This window comes from Bos indicus, chromosome 26 (genome assembly GCF_029378745.1).
Source record: "Bos indicus isolate NIAB-ARS_2022 breed Sahiwal x Tharparkar chromosome 26, NIAB-ARS_B.indTharparkar_mat_pri_1.0, whole genome shotgun sequence".
In the NCBI taxonomy this organism is placed as follows: domain Eukaryota; kingdom Metazoa; phylum Chordata; class Mammalia; order Artiodactyla; family Bovidae; genus Bos; species Bos indicus.
In genome coordinates this window covers 34,048,128-34,067,365 of record NC_091785.1, presented here as the reverse complement: position 1 = coordinate 34,067,365, position 19,238 = coordinate 34,048,128, and the positions used below count along the sequence as shown (strand labels likewise).

The window sequence follows — 19,238 nt, the reverse complement described above, 5'->3', positions numbered from 1 at the left end:
TGACCCTGATAGTGCCTGAATCACAGTTGATACCAATACCTTATGGTTCTACATATTTGGTTCCAAGCACCGAATAAGCTATGGAAGCTCTGAAGATGGAAAGTATGTGGGTTATTGAATTATTGCCTCTCAGGTCCAAATGTAATGTGAAATATCTGCCCTGTGACCAACAGGAGAATTCCTTTAACCAATACTCCTTCGAAGTGAGCATGGTGTTAAGCTTCCTTAGCAGAGGGCAATGGAAGCACATTACAGGAGGAAGAACCTTCTAGAAATTGCTGGAAGGGGCTGAGTATCAGCCTTGTGTAAGAGGACATCTAGTGAGCCTGCTCCAGCCATCCCTCTGCAACTTTGCAGCACCTGATGACCTTTCTATAGCCTTCTCAGCATGGAAGGCAAAGCCCCTGCAGGAATACACACAGTTACATGTAGTCCAGAGAGTCATACAAAGTAGCCACTGCAGGGCCGCGCTGCTGATTGCTGACCACTTGCCCCTCTGCTGGCACTCCTACATATTGTTTGCTGAACAATCCAGACCATCTCCCTGCTGGCCAAACCAGCCAACACCTCTGCTGCTCAGTGGGCTGAACCCCTGCCAAGTTTGTGTTTTCTTGGGTTCTCTCCATCAGCCGAGGTACCATAGTCTTTTCTCATAGTTAGTAATTCTTTGTATTTAAATTTTGCTTAACCTACTGAATTGTTTCTCTCTCCTGACTAGACCCAGACTACTGCTGAAAGTGAAGTACATCAGATGACCTGAAAAGGACTTCCTTCTTTTTTAATGCTGAATAATATTCCATTGAATATAAGCACTACATTTTTTAATCCATTCATCTGTTGATGGATATTTAGGTTACTTCCATATCTCAGCTTTGTGAATATCGCCGCAGTGAACATGGAATGCTGGTTTCATTTCCTGTGGCTATGTACCTGGAAATGGGATTGCTGGATCCTGTGGTAAGTCTACTTCTAATTTTTTAAGGAACCTCAATACTGTTTTCCATAGTAGCTGTACCAATTTACATGCTCACCAACAGTGTAAAATGGGTCCCTTTCACTCAGTACATCCTTGCCAACACTTCTGCTTTTCATAAAAGCCCTTCTAACAGGTGTGAGCTGATAGCTCATTGTTTTGATTTGCATTTCCCGGATGATCAGGGAGGTTGAGCACCTTTTCATGTACCCACTGGCCATTTGTATGGCTCCTCAAAGCCATGATGTTCTTTCATCATGCTTGGCTCCTAAAAGTCTGGAGGAGGAACCTAACACCCAATGTGCGTGCTCAGTCACTACAGTCGTGTCCGACTCTTTGTGACCCAATGGACCATAACCCTCCAGGCTCCTCTGTCCATGGGATTCTCCAGGCAAGAATACTGGAGTGGGTTGCCATGCCTTCCTCCAGGGGATTTTCCCCACCCTGGCATCTAACCCACATCTCGTACATTGCAGGAGGATTCTTTACCGCTGAGATACCAGGGAAGCCCAACACCCAATGTAGGCTGTAGATAATAGACATTTCATTTGGAAAAATAAGTCTGGAAATCATTATAAATTACTTTTGGGGAAACTGGTGGTATTCAGACCAGATGACTGTAGAGTTTTTGCTCTCAGCAAGGACACCAGAGTCCTAGTTGCCAGAATCCTCAGCCCTGAGAGAATGCACAGTCACCACTTATCAAATAAGTGAATGAATTATAAATTATTCAGTATTCTCTTAACTACTATTTATCTAAGCAGTTGCAAAACCAAATTACACAATATCAAAGAAAAATTAACACAGCCATATAAACAATATCTCAATAGATCTCTGTACTGGTCACATTTTCCTTGGGTAATTCAGATTAATTTGTGCAGCCCAAGGTACAATTTGCTCTGCAGGTCATTGAGAAAGAGTATGGCATTCTTGGATTGTTATAATTTACAAAAATGGCATGTATTTCTTGCCAGTGGGATAGAATATCTAGCTAGGAAAGATACACACTCTGTGCCAACTTTCTCTAGCAAGATATGCAAGAAGACACTGACTTCAGGAAAGACAAAGAAGTGTCCTGGCTGTGGACTGCCTTTGGTATCTGGCCACATTTTAGTTGAAAGGAAGCAGAGCTTTGTCATTGCATTTTAATGTGTAGTAGAAAACAACACATTTTTTGTTTGGGGACTGCTTCAAATTATACATATTTGGCCACGCTGTATGGCTTGTGGGGTGTTGGTTTTACAACCAGGAATGGAGTCTGGCAGTGAAAGCCCGAGTCCTACCCACTGAATAGCCAGGGAATCCCTCACCTTATATTTTAAAATACATCTTCTACTTATAAATATGTATTTATATTCTAAAAATATTGTTTTCCGTGCTGAAAAGTTTCCTTGGCAGACATTTTGCTGAAAATCCAACAATGTATTAAAAATTTTTTTTGCATTAACTACTTTAGTTGATTGATTTACCAACAGCCAAGGTAAAAACTGGCGGAGTTCAGTGTTATTGGATGTGAAAGCGTTACAATATATAAAATTCTATCAAATATTGTAAAATAAACATATGGCCCCAATAGACCCAAGATTTCAAGGCCAAGTACAGCTGGTTGCAAGTTTCTGACTTATTGACATTTCTTTACTCTTTCTTTTTCTGTTTTTTGGTCAGGTAGCTTGCAGGATCTTAGTTCCCCACCCAGGGATCAAGCCTAGGTCCCAGCAGTGAAAGCACAGAGTCTTAACCACTGCTGTTGCTGCTACTGCTGCTGCTAAGTCGCTTCAGTCGTGTCAGACTCTGTGCGACCCCATAGACGGCAGCCCACGAGGCTCCCCCGTCCCTGGGATTCTCCAGGCAAGAACACTGGAGTGGGTTGCCATTTCCTTCTCCAATGCATGAAAATGAAAAGTGAAAGTGAAGTCGTTCAGTTGTGTCTGACTCTTAGCGACCCCATGGACTGTAGCCCACCAGGCTCCTCCATCCATGGGATTTTTCAGGCAAGAGTACTGGAGTGGGGTGCCATCGCCATCTCCTAGTCTTAACCGCTGGATTCCTTTATTGACATTTCTTACATTAATTAATATGTTATTAATTGTTAATTATTATTTAAATATTAAATTAAGCTTAACATTTAATTCGGAGAAGGCAATGGCACCCCACTCCAGTACTCTTGCCTGGAAAATCCCATGGACGGAGGAGCCTGGTAGGCTACAGTCCATGGGGTCGCTAAGAGTCAGACACAACACGACTTCACTTTCACTTTTCACTTTCCTGCGTTGGAGAAGGAAATGGCAGCCCACTCCAGTATTCTTGCCTGGAGAATCCCATGAACGGGGAAGCCTGGTGGGCTGCCGTCTATGGGGTCGCACAGAGTCGGACACGACTAAAGCAACTTAGCAGCAGCAGCAACATTTTATTTAATAAAAATGTAATTAAATTTAACTAAAATAATTAAATGTTATTATTAATTAATATAAAATATTAACAAGATTATTAATTAATCTTATAATTGGCATGAATCAAATGCCTGTTGTAAAAGATGCAGCGAAGGTAGAAACACACAAGTAGAGATCAACAAAATTAATCATATAGGTGCAATCACTTACTGCCCTGTACAGTACATCATTGTTCAAAAGGAAAATTGAAAAAAAAACTTTAAACAACCTCAAATGACATGAATATCAGTTTTTCTGGAGTCTGTTCCCTTTCATATTACTAATTTTGACCCTTCTCATTGCTCTATCCTCAGCAGAGTGCCGTTTCTCTAAATGAAAACAAATTTTAAAAGATTTAGGAGCGCCCTGAGGCGACAAGATCATCTAACAGAGTTAGCGACACTTGGCCTTAAAACCTCAAGTGGCTTTAAAAATTGGAAGGCACAAAACTGAATGATTTCATTCATGTCAAAGCACTAAAAGACGTTCTCTGCTTGCCTGAAAGTGTGGAAACTGAAGCATGTTTTTTCTGCTGTCACGTTTTATTTGAGATCTTAAATTTCAACGTTTATTTTCCTTTTTAGCTTTGTCAAAAGAATGATTTTTAGCAATTGATGAAAGTAGGTTCTGAATTCATTTGACTGCATAGGTGGCCTCGATGTCTGACTTTGGATCTGGGCTCGTTTCATTCCTTCACACCATCTACAAGGTCTTCCTTTGAAATGGCTCTGGGAAATCTTCCCTGAGATTTGCTAGTCCGAAATATGCTACAAATTTTTCACACGTCTAATTCACTTCCAGGCCTCTGCTTCAGTGCTAAGAAGTCCTTGGTTTAATGTGATATGCATTGCTGTTATGGCACCCGCCTCCTGGAATCAGGCTGTGGTTTTTCATGCTGCATGCTGAGTAGCTTCAGTCGTGTCCAACTCTTTGTGATCCAATGGATCATAGCCTTCCGGGCTCCTCTGTCCATGAGATTCTCCAGGCAAGAATATTGGACTGGGTTGCCGTGCCCTCCTCCAGGGGATCTTCCTGACCCAGGGATCGAACCCAGGTCTCTTATGTCTCCTGCTGAGACCTTATATTTGTGCACAGTGATGAGCTTGGACTATTAATCAAGCAATTTGATCAATTTGAAAAATCCTATGTTTCATATCATCAAAAAGTCAAACAGTGGAGATATGATAGGAACATGAAGGCAGTTTTGGCAAAATAGGGAAAGAATGTACACTTCAGAATCTGCCCATATGGGTTGGATCAGTTGATCAAAACTCTATATCATTTTTTAACAATTTATTTATTTTTAAATTGAAGGATAATTGCTTTACAGAATTTTTTGTTTTATGTCAAACAACCTCTACACCTTTTCATGCTTCAGTTTCCTCGTAGGTACAATGATGGTGAGGGTAGGTACCTTCCTTCTAGTATTACTGTGATACTCAAATGAGATGACGAGTGTACTCTATGTACTCTGTCACACAGCATGAGCACGAAATAAATGTTAGCCACTGTCGTGGTTGAGAGTCCAGAACACCAGAACTGAACATGGCTCTTCCAGGATTAGAACAGTGCAAGGTCAGGCAAAGACTGCAGGCATGTAAATGGCATGATGTCATTAAAGATTGGCCTGACCCTTATAAAAGAATCCCCAAAGCAATACATATGGTAGAGGCTAGTCAAGGAATTATGGTGGACCTCCTTGTCTCTAGTGATGAAGAGAGCAAGGATTGTGTGTGTGTGTGTGTGTGTGTGTGTGTGCATGCGTGAGCACATGCATGTGTGTATGTAGCTTTTGTGCTGTGAATCACATTATTATGATGGAAAAAGTTGTCACTTGGTACAAGTCCTCAGGCAAAGGGTCCACATGGCAAAGTGGTCATCACCCCACACAGCAACATAGACCCAAAGTCAATTCTCATTGATCGCTTCTCTGGTAAGCCCCAGGAAGGATGTTTTGAAAACTGATTGAGTAAAACAAAGTTAATTCATAAAAGTCTTGCAGATTGTCCTCCCTGACATAGGAATCCCTAGAACGTTCTGTGGAATTTACATGTAGACTCTGCCACTAGGTGGCAGAGGAACGTTATGAAACCCGCCAATCATCACTGACTAGGAAAAGTGCGTGTCTCCCTTTCCTGGTCTCCTGGAGGGAGCCCTGTCTGAAGGATCCTGAGAGACCTTTCCTTTCACTTGGCCTTTTAGTCCCTGTGGTTCCGCATACTCACCCCTCCCAGAGGAGTCTGTGGCCCTGGATGGGCCCAAATCCCTAAAAAGAAAATACCCAGAGTTTTCCATCCTTTGAAAAATTGTCGAGTCTCCTAGAGCTGGACATTTGGAAGAAAAGCAGCATTCCTGCAGGGCTCTGCAGACACTTGTTAGAGAGAATGAACCCAATACACTGCCCAGCTGTCTCGCTCCCTTCCTGTGGTCAGATCCACTTCTCAACCTGCCCACTCCCAGGAGGAGCCAACAACACCTCTGCTATGAAAACCTTTAACTTCCTAATCTCAGACGTCATTCATTTTGGCTGCTGAGCATAGGTTCAAACACTCCAAAGTTTGAGAGGCTAATTCAGCTTAAACTTGGTTCATCAATGGGCCTTTTCTTTTTTAAAATTTTCTTTCTTTTCTTTTTCTTCCTGTAAAAATAAAGGTCTGAGTCTGAGCTAGAAAGCACTGCTTTTATTTCTGAGTGCCGGCTCAATTATATTCTATCTGGAGAGAGTTCGGGATGGGATTGATCGAGCAGCGTGGTAAGCAGAGAGGAAATGCTCTCTTAGAGAACTTGCTGCTTTAATGCCATGTCACCACCCCATGAAGAAAAAATCCAGCAGGCTCTGCTTTATGACTCAGAGTTTTATTGTATACAACATAGATTGCCGAGAGTAACAGAACTTTCTCCTGTCGTTTATAACCATTCAGTTAATTGTTCCAGTTTCTAGAGGAAAGCTGAAGGTTGGCTGAGGCCCTTGGTTTAGGAATCGAGTCCTCCTCTTCTATTCCCACACGACAGATGTGACTGGGGGTTGGCACAGGGCCGGCTGGGATGGCAGCAGGGTATGTGATAAAGACACAGAATGGAGACCTCACAGTGTGAAAGGACGCCTTGTCCAGGTGACGGTGGAGCGGGGTTTGGAGGTGGCTCCTGAGAGTATGTCCTCGGGTGCAGCCCACTCTCCTCTGTGCCCTACTTGTGCTAAGTGGACCGCTTCAGTTGAGTCCGACTCTGCGACCCCATGGACTGTAGCCCACCAGGCTCCTCTGTCCATGGGATCCTCCAGGCAAGAATACTGCAGTATTCCCTTCTCCAGGGGATCTTCCCAACCCAGGGATCAAACCCGCGACTCTCACATCCCCTGCATTGGCAGGCGGGTTCTTTAGCACTAGCGCCCCTGGGAAGCCCACCTGTGCCCTAAGCCACCATCAATTAAAGCCTCAGTGTGTCCCCGAGCTGTTCAGGGCCTCCACGTCCCGCTTGGGCAGTGCTTTCTTACTGAGGAGCTCCTAGCTTCTGGTGTCAGCTGAGATGTTGCCAGAGCATTTTTTTTCTACCCATCGTGCCCTTCCTCCTGCAAGTGATTGCTGCAGCGGCCATATGCTCCCTCCAGGGCTGGAGCTTTCCAGCAAACGGATTTGTTTCTCAGCTTTGGGAAGAAAGTAAGAGAGAAATCCAGCTTTCAAATTAAGGGCACATGAAGTTCAGGGGCTTCGAAGTGAAGTCAAGACAATCATTCCCTTCTTTGAAGGAACCCTACTGCCCTCGCCCATGCGAGCCAAGCCGGGGGTTGGAGGTTCCCCTCCTCTCGCTGTCTATCAAGGGTCATTGGAAGCGCAGCCAGCTGTGAATAGAAGGAAGCCCAGAGAGGGAGCAGAGTGCCTGTCGGTGGTCAGGGGCAGCTGGAGGTGGAGAGGAAGGCATTGTAGAGGGGAGAAGCCTCAGGCAGCCTCATTTCTAAGCTGGCTCATCTGTTGGCAAGTGTCTGGACAGAGCTTTGAAAGATGCCCTGGGGGTGGGAAGTGAGCTGGAAACTGCCCCCGTTCCAGACACTTTGCTCACCGCTGTGGGTCCCCATTCACTTCCCAAATCCTCATCACTTGAGGATTTCCCACAGCTTGAACCACAGCCCAGGCCTTCTTTTCTTTCCAGAGCCCCAGCCCCACCTCCAGCAGTGCCTCTGCCACCACCCCACCCCCGCCCCCCAATCCGGGGTGTAAGGCCGGTTTCTCCTCCTTTTGCACGGGGTCCCTCGCAGCCCACGGGGAGGCTGATCCCTGCTGCCAGTAACCTTCTCGGTGGTTTTCACTCTAGGAAGGAAAACCGCACTCATTTCGTCTTTCTCGTTTCTAGGTGGTTCCTGGCTTGACATGCAGGGAATTTTTTTTTTCAGGGAGCTATTTTCATTTAATGTTGGATCATATTTGCTTTAGTAGCGGGGTGCGTTTCTTCAGCTTTGGTCATAATACTGAAGTATTCTTAGACATTTCCAAACTGGCTTTAATGGGGAGTGTAAAATACGGTTTTCCTTAATAAAGTCTTGAATAAAAGACTGTTGTGCTGCATTGGGAACCAGCAGTACATCCTCCGTGGCGGCTGTTTAGATGAACCATCACCCACTGCCTGGCGGTTCCTGTGCCTCATTTTATCACGCTTGGGAACCAGGAGGTTTAGTTTTGCCTTTACTTCAAAGGCCACTGGAAGAGAGGGAGGAGCTGCATTACTTAGAGCCTACCAGGTCTAAAAATTCACCCATTTCCCAACCCCCCTTGTCACCCCTATGTCACAGCCTGGGTGGGACGCCAACTTCCCCACTCCTCATGAAGATCAGAGATTTTGAGACTGGCCTTTATTGGCATGATTGGCATCTTTGCCAGCTGTGCGTATATGGATAACAATCTAATGATCATCCCGAAAGCTACAAAGATGATGATAGTGAAGACAGAGGCACATTTTTAAGGAATCCAGTTCGTGTTTTTGTTGTTCAGTCGCTAAGTCGTGTGCGACTCTGCGACCCCAAGGACTGCAGCACACCAGTTAATGTTTAGCACTCACCTGAAAGAACAGGAATGCAAATTCTCAAAGCACTTAGGTTTTAGTCCTGGAGCCGGGCAGGATACAAAATGATCCAGGGCGGTCCTCAGCCAGAACGTGGCTGGAGAACTCAGATGGTGACTGCTGCACGCATGGATTATGTCGCTGTCACTTTCAACAGTTACTATTTTAACCAGGTCGCACCTAATCTCTGCCTGCTGGGAAAGTCAGCTGTGTCCTTCCTTGGGCCCCCCTCCAGCCCCAGCATAACAAGGGCGTTTCTAGCCCTTTAGGCAGGGGGCGTGTCCTGCCCAGAATAGAGCTTGTCTCCTGGGCCACCTTGGGCTTTCCTTGTGGCTCAGCTGGTGAAAAATCCGTCTGCAATGCGGGAGACTCGGGTTTGATCCCTGAGTTGGGAAGATCCCCTGGAGAAGGGAAAGGCTACCCACTCCAGTATTCTGGCTTGGAGAATTCCATGGACTGTATAGTCCATGGGGTCACAAAGAGTCAGGCACAACTGAGCGACTTGCACTCACTCACTTACCTGGGGGACTGAGGGGGCCTCTTGGCTTCAGAAAGCCAACACCAGAGGTCAGACCCATATGAGACGGTGAGCATTCCTCCAGAGGGTGGGAGGAAAAGGGGAAATGGGTTTCTAATGTAAATCATTGCTCACACCCAAGTTTCAGTTCCATTTCAGAATGCAAAGGGGGCTTCCCAGGCAGGTGCAAAGAACATGCCTGCCAATGCAGGATACGTGAGAGACACAGGTTCGATACTTAGGTAGGGAAGGAAGTGGCAACCCACTCCAGTTTTCTTGCTTGGGAAATCCTATAAATCCCATGGACAGAGGAGTCTTGCGGGCTACAGTCCATGGGATTGCACTGAGTTGGACACGACTGAAGCGACTTAGCCCTGGGTGTTCTTTGGAGAGAATGATGCTAAAGCTGAAGCTCTAGTACTTTGGCCACCTCATGAGAAGATTTGACTCATTGGAAAAGACTCTGATGCTGGGAGGGATTGGGGGCAGGAGGAGAAGGGGACGACAGAGGATGAGATGGCTGGATGGCATCACTGACTTGATGGACGTGAGTCTGAGTGAACTCCGGGAGTTGGTGATGGACAGGGAGGCCTGGCGTGCTGCGATTCATGGGGTCGCAAAGAGTCGGACACGACTGAGCGACTGAACTGAGCTGAACTGAAGCGACTTTGCATGCACACCTACAAAGAGTTCTGCTCTGCTCTACTTCTGAGAAAGTAAGCTGGAGACAGGGAAAGTGTTGACATAGAGTTAAAACGTTGGCCCCTTCGCAGTGACCAGCCACTTCTGGCCTGAGGGGAGGAGCAGTGCATTCCATGTTTCCCCAAAGAAGACAAGTCAGGATTCAAGAGCTGGTTTATTATTATTATTGGAGTATAATTGCTTTACAATATTGTGTTAGCTTCTGCTGTACCATGCAGTGTATGAGCTATATGTATACATATTTCCCTTCCTTCTTGGACCTCCTCCCCCTTCCCCCCACCCCCATCCCACCTCTCTAGGTCATCACAGAGCACAGGGCCCAGCTTCCTGTGCTAAACAGCAGCTTCCCACTAGCTATCTGTTTCACATAGAGCAGTGTGTATGTGTCAACCCTAGTCTCCCAGTTTCTTCCAACCTCCCCTTCCCCACCGTGTCCACATGTCCAAGGGCTGCTTTAATTGGAATTAGGCCTACCTGAAGAAGTCTATTTTTTCTCAAAATCTTTGTGATTCTCTGTGTGTTGCTCAAGTAGGAAATGTGAATATTGGATAAACAGGGAATATAGGAGGGAGGTTTGAGCTTTCCTGTGGGGGAAGTGGGGCCGGGCAGGGGAGGATCCTGAGTTATTTTCCAGCTCTGCTAAATACTAATTGAATTTTAGCTCTAAATACTAATTGAACGAAAAGTCACCTGAAATGAAAGGAACATTGGAACTGGTGTCTGTGTGTGTACAACCCCTCAGGGAATCAAACACTGAGAAAGCAGTGAGTAAATTAGAGACCCATGACTCATTAGCAGCCGTGAAGCAGGGGTGTTCCCCTTAAGTCAATTGTTTTATTTGATAAAGAATTTTCGAACTGGGGCATGTGGACTAAAGTTCATTCTGTCTCTTACAGGATGTTAATGTCTTTGAGCCTGTGCTAGTCTGTAAGGGCTGCCATAACAAAAGACCGCAGACTGGGTGACTTAAACAACAGACATTTATTTTCTCACAGTCCCAGAGGCTAGACATCAAAGACCAAGGTGTCAGGGGTTTTCTTCTTCCTGAGGTCTCGCTCCTTGGCTTGCAGAAGGCTACCGTCTTGCCAAGTCCTCACTCGGTCATCTCTCTGTGCTCCCATGATGTTCTGATGTCTTCTTTCTGTGCCCTAATATCCTTTTATTTTAAGGACACCAATCAGATTAGGACCACCCAAACAACCCCATTTTAGCTTAATTACCTCTTTTTAAAATTGATTACTTTTGTCTGCACTGGGTCTTGTTGCTATGCAGGATTTCTCTAGTTGCACCAAGTGGGGGCTATTCTCTAATTGCAGTGCGCAGGCTTCTCACTGCAGTGGCTTCTCTCTTTGCAGAGCACGGGCTCCAGGGTGCAAGGGCTCAGTAGTCATAACACTCCAGCTTACTTGCCACACAGCATATGGACTCTTCCTAGACCAGGGATCAAACCTGTATCCCTGGTATCGGCAGGCGGTTTCTTAACCACTGGACCACCAGGGAAGTCCCTTAATTATCTCTTTAACGACACTGTCCCCAGTAGAGTCACATTCTGAGGACCTGGGGGGTAAGGCTTCCACACATGAATTTGGGGGGACACAATTCAGCCAATTCCCTGGTAGCTCACATGGTAAAGAATCCGCCTGTAATGCTGGAGACCCTGTTCGATTCCTGGGATGGGAAGATCCCCTGAAAAAGGGAAAAGCTACCCACTCCAGTATTCCAGCCTGGAGAATTCCATGGACAGAGGAACCTGGCGGGCTCAAAGAGTCAGACACGACTGAGTGACTTTCACTTTTTACTTTCAACTCAGCCCATAAGAGAGTACCAGTTTCCTCACTGGGAAAACTGGAGTAAAACTGCCCCTCCTTTCCTGTGTTGAAGCTCAAATGAGATGAAGTAAGTAAAAAAAGTGACTTTGAAGGGCATCAGATTCTACAGAAAGGAAAATTGTTATCTTACAAGGGTGAGATAAGCAGCTTAGGACTGGAGGTCTTATAGTGAAGTGAAGTTGCTCAGTCATGTCTGACTCTTTGCGACCCCATGGACTGTAGCCTACCAGGCTTCTCAGTCCATGGGATTTTCCAGGCAAGAGTACTAGAGACCAGTATAAAAGTTGTGTCCTCTATATATACCTGAGCTTTGAAGGACAAGTCTGCCAGGAAAAGATGCACTGGCAAAGGTGCGGCTAAATATCATGCTTTCTTGGCTCTTTGAGCTTTAATGCCAATCACGTTTCCATTCGTTTATTCCTCACCATCGATTTCACACCTACTCTGCTGGGCACTGGGTCACTGTGATCCATTATCTACAAATGATGCAGAATGGCATGCTGGCTAGATGAATTTTATAGGAAATGTCATTAAGCAGGAGAAGACTTCTAATTTGTCTTCCTGTGCAGCTTATGGGGAGCTCTGCTAAAAATATCTCTTGCTTTCAACAACTTCCCCTGACTCTTCCTTCCTCAATCACAGGGGCCTGCTCAGGATCTGGAGGCTCAGAAGAACTCAGAGGAGGTCACCCTGGGGCGGGGAATGGAACAACATAGGTTAAACTCAGGGTGGAAAAATTCAGAGTCTGTCACTCTTAAAGACTGAATGTCTGCTACAGTGAGGCAGACATTCCTGGGTTCTATGGAAAATAAGGGTCAGTTACACACACACACAGGAGTGTACAGAAGCCAGAAGAAGTTGCACTTGTCCTTAAGTAAAGTGCAAGGCACAGGTATTCCTTACTGTTTGGGCTTCCCAAGCTCTGCAGATGCATGGCACAAGTTCATAGGGAGTAAAACAACACCATCAGGCACCCTGGATCTCTTTCTTGAATTTTGAAACTTTGAAGTTAAATGAGCATACAACCAAGCTCTGATCTCAGCCATGGGGAACCCCGTCTCTGTTGGGTTCTAGTCACCCGATGGGGTATGGGCAGGATGGGAAAAAGAGTCACATCCTCCTCAGGAATCCAAGAGCAAAGTGGGGACTGCTTTGATTTCTTTTATTTTTTTTAATGATTATTCTTTTATTTAGGTTCTCTATATCTTCCTGGCTCAAACTGGTATTTTAAACAAAATTTTCTAGAAAAATTGTTTATATTATCTATGTTGAAGTTTATAAGCCTAAACATGTTTATAGTATTTTTCTGATATTTTTTATATCCCTACTGTATGCATACCTACATATCCTTTTTTACTCCTTTGCATTTTTCTATGATTTCCTTTTTTAAAAAAGTTTATTTATTTATTTGGCTGCATTGGGTCTTAGCTGGGGCATGCGGGATCTAGTTTCCTGACCAGTGATCAAAGCTGGGCCCCTGCACTGGAAGCACAGAGTCTTAGTCATGGGCCACCGGCAAAGTCTTCTGGTGCCCAGGCCTGAATCTGAAGTCTCACAGTCCAGGAGGAGTTCCAAGAAGAGATAAGTCCACAGCCACAAAATAGATGTTGCAATAATCTGAGGCAGAAAGGAGACCCACAGTAAGCACTGAGGAGGAAAGAACAAAAGGGCATCAGATTTTGAGACTGATGCATGGCTCAGTACATTAAGAAGGTGCTCAAGAGAGCATCAGAAAGCCCATGCTACATGACAAAAGAAACCTTGAAAAAATGGGAAGAGGGACCTCGGGAATTTAACTTTTTGCCTTGGGCCAACAGACCATTTTGTGGTTCTGAAACTCCTTCGGACGTCAATCTTGCTTTATTTCCAAAAGAGGACTGGAAATCGGAATGAGGAAGCCAAGAATATCAAACAGCCTTAGATCCTTGGTTAAAAACATTAGCAGCAACATGCAGCAGAGCTCACCTCCCCCATGCTTCGCATTTCATTGTAAAAGGAAAACCACAAGCCGAATCCTGCAGAGGCTGTTATAATTAACTCACAAGCCCTCCTTTGCTTCCTAGTGGTTTCTGAGTCTCTGAGGTGCAGAAAGTAATGTGAGAAGGGGTTATTTAATAAGCATTGTGGGAGGAGGAAACAAAAACACATTTTTAGTCCCTTTTGCTAAAAGAGTCCATCAAGTCGATTTAATTTACTGTTTTACTGTTTCCAGGCTCCGGGGAATCTTCTCTGTGGGACATTTATCTATGTCGATTTGGAATAAGAGGAGTTAACATGTGTTGATTAAGTTTTTTTTTTTTCTTTTTAATCAAGGTTTTAATAGCAAATAACAAGAGACCAAGTCTGGCCCTTCAAAGCAGAAAAAGCATTTATTAAAGTGTATTAGATGATGTCAACCCACTCCAGTGTTCTTGCCTGGAGAATCCCAGGGACGGGGGAGCCTGGTAGGCTGCCGTCTATGGGGTCGCACAGAGTTGGACACGACTGAAGTGACTTTGCAGCAACAGCAGCAGAATCCCAGGGGATGGAGAATAAAGCTTGGAGACTGTGTAATCAGCCACAATCCCTGACATCAATTCTGGGACTGTCCTCATGGATGCTCCACTGAGTTCACTTTGGGCAAAGAGGCTATAGTTTGTCCTGGACCAGATCTCACACTGAACAAACTGCTAGGTCCTCTGTTATTAAACTGGCTGTACCGGAGAAGGCAATGGCACCCCACTCCATACTCTTGCCTGGAAAATCCCATGGATGGAGGAGCCTGGTGGGCTGCAGTCCACGGAGTCGCTAGGAGTCGGACACAACTGAGTGACTTCACTTTCACTTTTATGCATTGGAGAAGGAAATGGCAACCCACTCCAGTGTTCTTGCCTGGAGAATCCTAGGGATGGAGGAGCCTGGTGGGCTGCCATCTATGGGGTCGCACAGAATCGGACACGACTGAAGCGACTTAGCAGCAGCAGCAGCAACAGTGGTCATCACAGCAGATCCCCAAACCTGAACCAGGATCCTCTGGTTCTCAGACTGTTCCTCCTTCTCCTAAGACCTGTATAAGGATCTCCCCCCACCCCATCTTTTATGGGAAACTCAACTTGGGCCAATGGGAGGGGGCTCATGCTCTGAAACTATGCCCACATCCCTTGCTGTAGATACCCCTATTGCTTTTGCTCAGGTTGGAGTCTTTCTGTTGAGAATGACACCCGGGGCTTCAGCTTGATGGTCAATAATGTTTACAGAGGTGGTCCACTCCCCTTGCTAACTGAGCCCTCTTCTTGTTCTGCTGTGGGGCTGGCAGGCACTCCTGTTTCTTTGACTGCTTGGCCTGTTAGAGCAAGCTGATGCACGTCTAAAGGAGGGACAGGTATGAAGCCTCAAGCGGCAGTGTAATCTAGACCCATATCAGCAAAGAAAATTCTCACCTGCAGTGCGGGGCTCTTTTCCTGCAGGGAAAGCCAGGCTTATTTTTATGCAGAGTGGTCACCTTGGAAGCCCCCAAGACAGTAAAGGACCCCTACATACATGCTAAGTCATTTCAGTCGCATCTGACTCTTTGTGACCCTGAGGACTGTAGCCCACCAGGCTCCTATGTCCAGGAGATTCTCCAGGCAAGAATACTGGAGTGGGTTGCCATGCCCTTCTCCAGGGGATCTTCCTGACCCAGGAACTGAATGCATGTCCTACATTGCAGGTGGATTCTTTACCTGCTAAGCCACTGGGGAAGCCCCAAAGATCCCCTACTACTCTCTATTGGCTACTGCTGTTGACACTCTTGACAATGGTTGCTGGGTCATTCATGGAAAGGACGGCTCCATCCTTTTCTTTTTCTCCATCTCCCTCTGGGGTTGGAGTATGGTACAGGGCCTGGTGCTACTTCTTCCCATGACTGGGTTATGTGTCACCCCTCACAGGTTGGTGGTATGAGACTATATGTTGAACTTTTAACCTGGTAGAATAACCAGCTCAGAACTAACTATGCCTATTTTTGCCCAGCTGTAAGCTCATCAGGAAAAAATGAGAATCATTTTTCCCCTCTTCTCCCAAGAGAGGGGCGAGATACTCTGTCCTGGGTGCTTGGACTTCTCTCATCTCAGGGGAACATTAGATGCCTGTGTTTTCAACAGTCTAGATTCCTGCAGGAGATAGGATCCATTGGAATGATGAGGGCTCTGTGGGTTGAAGGGGAGGGTGCAGGGGATGGAGGCCAGATGCAAGAAGGGAGGTTCTGAAATGGTGAAGACCCACCATAACTTGCAGGCACCACCTCGTGAAAGGGGACACCTTGGATAAAGGCCAGTTACCTGCACATCAGGTACTGATGTCAGATGCTCTAACAGCCAAGGCAAGTGCCCCCTGGTGCCCAGCCTGGTAGGTGAGGGGTGGAGCACTCACCATGAACTGCTGCCCAGTTCCTGGACCAGGCTGGCCTAGGCTCACAGAGCTAGTGAGGCTGGCTTCCAATGCATGCACAGCAGTGAACAGATGGCTGTGGACTGCACCCATGAGGGGATCAGCTGAGCACTGCCCTTACATTTACACTTCGAGAATCATTTACAGCCCTACTAAGTTCCCTGGGTCCCTTACAACCCAAGACTGGTTGTGGGAGCGCCAAAGAATAAAATAGATTCTGGACTTCTCCCTGATCCTTAAAATACCTTATTTTGGAAAGTTTAAATGTGCAGAAAGACTCTTACTCCTTGAAAGGAAAGTTATGACCAACCTAGATAGCATATTCAAAAGCAGAGACATTACTTTGCCAACAAAGGTTCGTCTAGTCAAGGCTATGGTTTTTCCTGTGGTCACGTATGGATGTGAGAGTTGGACTGTGAAGAAGGCTGAGCGCCGAAGAATTGATGCTTTTGAGCTGTGGTGTTGGAGAAGACTCTTGAGAGTTCCTTGGACTGCAAGGAGATCCAACCAGTCCATCCTGAAGGAGATCAGCCCTGGGATTTCTTTGGAGGGAATGATGCTGAAGCTGAAACTCCAGTACTTTGGCCACCTCACGCGAAGATTTGATTCATTGGAAAAGACTCTGATGCTGGGAGGGATTGGGGGCAGGAGGAGAAGGGGACGACAGAGGATGAGATGGCTGGATGGCATCACTGACTCGATGGACGTGAGTCTGAGTGAACTCCAGGAGTTGGTGATGGACAGGGAGGCCTGGCGTGCTGCGATTCATGGGGTCACAAAGAGTCGGACACGACTGAGTCACTGAACTGAACTGAACTGAACAGAAATGTTGCAGAGATAGTTCAGAGAGTTCCTGTCTACCCTTCACTCAGTTTGTCCCAAACTGAGGCAAATTGAGTGAGGGGTAGGCCCTATGAACCAGTGACTTTTCTGGCACCTTGTTAAAACTCAGACACCATCATTGGTACACTATATTAAATAAACTCCAAACTTAATTTGGATGTAACTAGTTTTTTCCACGAATGTCCTCTTTCTGTTCCAGGATCTAATCCAGGGTCTCCTCAGTCTCCTCTCTGATCTATGGCAGTTTCTCAGTCTTCCCTAGTTTTTCATGACCTTGACATCTTTAAGGAGAGCTGGCCAGCTATCCTGTAGAATGTCCCTGGGTTTCACATGTTTTTCTCATATTAGGCTTGGGCTGGGGAACTTGGGGACTTGCCCTTTTCATCCCATTACATCATATCAGAGGGATCCTGACACCCACATAACATCACCAGTAAGGTCAGTTCTCATCACTTGTTGAAGGAGGTATCTGCAAAGTTTCACCACTGTCAAGTCACTGTTTCCATTTCCATAGTCTATTCTTTAAAAGCCATCCAACCCTGTTTTATTTGCAATAGAAAAATAAAGAAATGAGATGCTGCTTGCAGCTGAGTGTGGTGGAACAATTCCTGCCTGGTATATTTGTACTTGAACAAGGGTTTTCTTGAAGCCCTCTGCCTCAACCAAAAGTAGCAACTCTAATGGTAGGAATTTCAGGCTCTGTGACAGTTGGGCGTGGGCGTATGGGCTTGGGCGATAAATGTAAGCAGTGTTCTCATCCTACCACTCAGCCAGTGCCCTCCTCCTCCGCCTATGTATAGAGCCAGAGCACGGAGGATCCTGCTCATAAAATATTAGCACAGACTTGAAAACTTAACACACCTACCTATATCTAACGGACTGTCCTTCTCCTTAGTCTCTAATACAGGGCGTGAGTGCAGATTTAGAAGGGGTGATGATTGTTTACCCAGGACAAGCAGAGCCTATTCGGTTGAAGATGTAATAGAGAGGAATATGGCTCCCTTTCTATTTCAAGCCCACAGTGCAGTTGCCAATGAGACAGTCATTACTTTGCAGGAGCAAGACCTTCCCTACATCTTAGAGACTAGATCCGATATAAGGATGAAAATAGGTATGCAACCCTCACCTGTGTTTCTGCTCATCAAGGAGAAAGATGCTGCTCTCCAAGTCTTGTTGTGGCCACTTCCAGCTCCAGGTATCACTTTCAGTGTCTCTTATTTTCCCAATTGTTCTGAGGACCCTGTGAGTTATGGATTTTCAGGCTTAATGCTTTAGACAGAAAGTACTTCTGTGGTTGGAATCGGCAGGAAGACTCTATGAATCATTCAGAGTATCTGAAATGACAAAGTAATTATTGGAACATTGCAGAAGTTGTTTATTGGGCTTCTAACTCAAAGAGAAACAAGGGATTTAGCAGCAGATTTACAGCAATAAAGCATGGCAATGTTTATTCACACTTTGTACTGCCAGCATTAAAATTCAGTTCCATAAGTCTTTGACTTGGGCCTGTAGCAGAAATCATCTCAGAATATCTCTCTGACGTGGGTTGTGTGACAGCAGTTCGGCAGAAGGCTGGAGTGAGGCATAGATGTGAGAGGAGTCTTGAAGAGGCCCTGGAGACTAGGGTGGGGGCCTCAGGGGGCTTCTGAAATTAGGAAGGCCCAGCTGCACCCTGAGCCTCCTCGAGATGGAGGCTGAAACTTACCTCACACATTCACCTCCAGTTGGCTCTACCTTGATCTTTTATTTAAACACCTTTTGCTGAAAGTCAGGCTCTGGGGTGGAGGACTAGAACCAGGTTTCACCTCTGCTCCTAAGAGGTTCACAGCTTGGTGGGGGTGCGAGCAGGAGGAGAGGGATGCGAAAGAGACATGAACAACCGGGCAGTTAAACCAGTGCCTGGAGTTGCCTAGGTGACGACGTGGGGTAGGAGTTGGGGGAGGGATTCTAGGGAAAGACGGAGCAAAAGACCCAAGAGGCAGACTGGGAGAGCTGCAGGTTAACTATCCCAACTTGCAGGTTAACTACCCCAACCCATATAACTATCCCTACGTTATATCCCAATGTAAATAGCAATGAGATGTTGCTTCTCTTTAAGAAAAAAAAAAAATGACGTAGCAATTAAACTTCATTTGGAAAAATAAACACAACGACTGAGTTAAGAAGGTCTGGGAAAAGCATAATGAGCAGAGAAGAAGCCTTAACTATTACAGGAGATCTGTATGTGCGCAGCCACTCAGTCGTGTCTGATTCCGTGTGGCCCCAGGGACAGTAGCCTGCCAGGCTCCTCTGTCCATGAGATTCTCTAGACAAGAATACTGGAGTGGGTTACCACTTTCTATGCCAGGGGATCTTTCTGACCCAGGGATTGAACCTCCATCTCCTGTGTCTCCTGCATTGGCAGGTAGATTCTTTATGACTAATGCCACCTTGGAAGCCCAAGGAGCTCTGAAAACTATTTTAAAACTCTATGCTATGGGCAAAAG

General features: G+C 45.9%; 1 long non-coding RNA gene across 1 annotated transcript; it reads right to left on the bottom strand.

Moving 5' to 3' along the window:
* Positions 1–10,653: 10,653 nt before the first annotated feature.
* On the bottom strand, positions 10,654–18,828 carry LOC139179915 (uncharacterized). Its single transcript, XR_011564213.1, has 3 exons — positions 18,458–18,828; positions 17,879–18,086; positions 10,654–10,829 (listed from the first exon to the last, which is right to left on the bottom strand). It is a non-coding gene; the product is annotated as an uncharacterized lncRNA (long non-coding RNA).
* Positions 18,829–19,238: the final 410 nt, after the last annotated feature.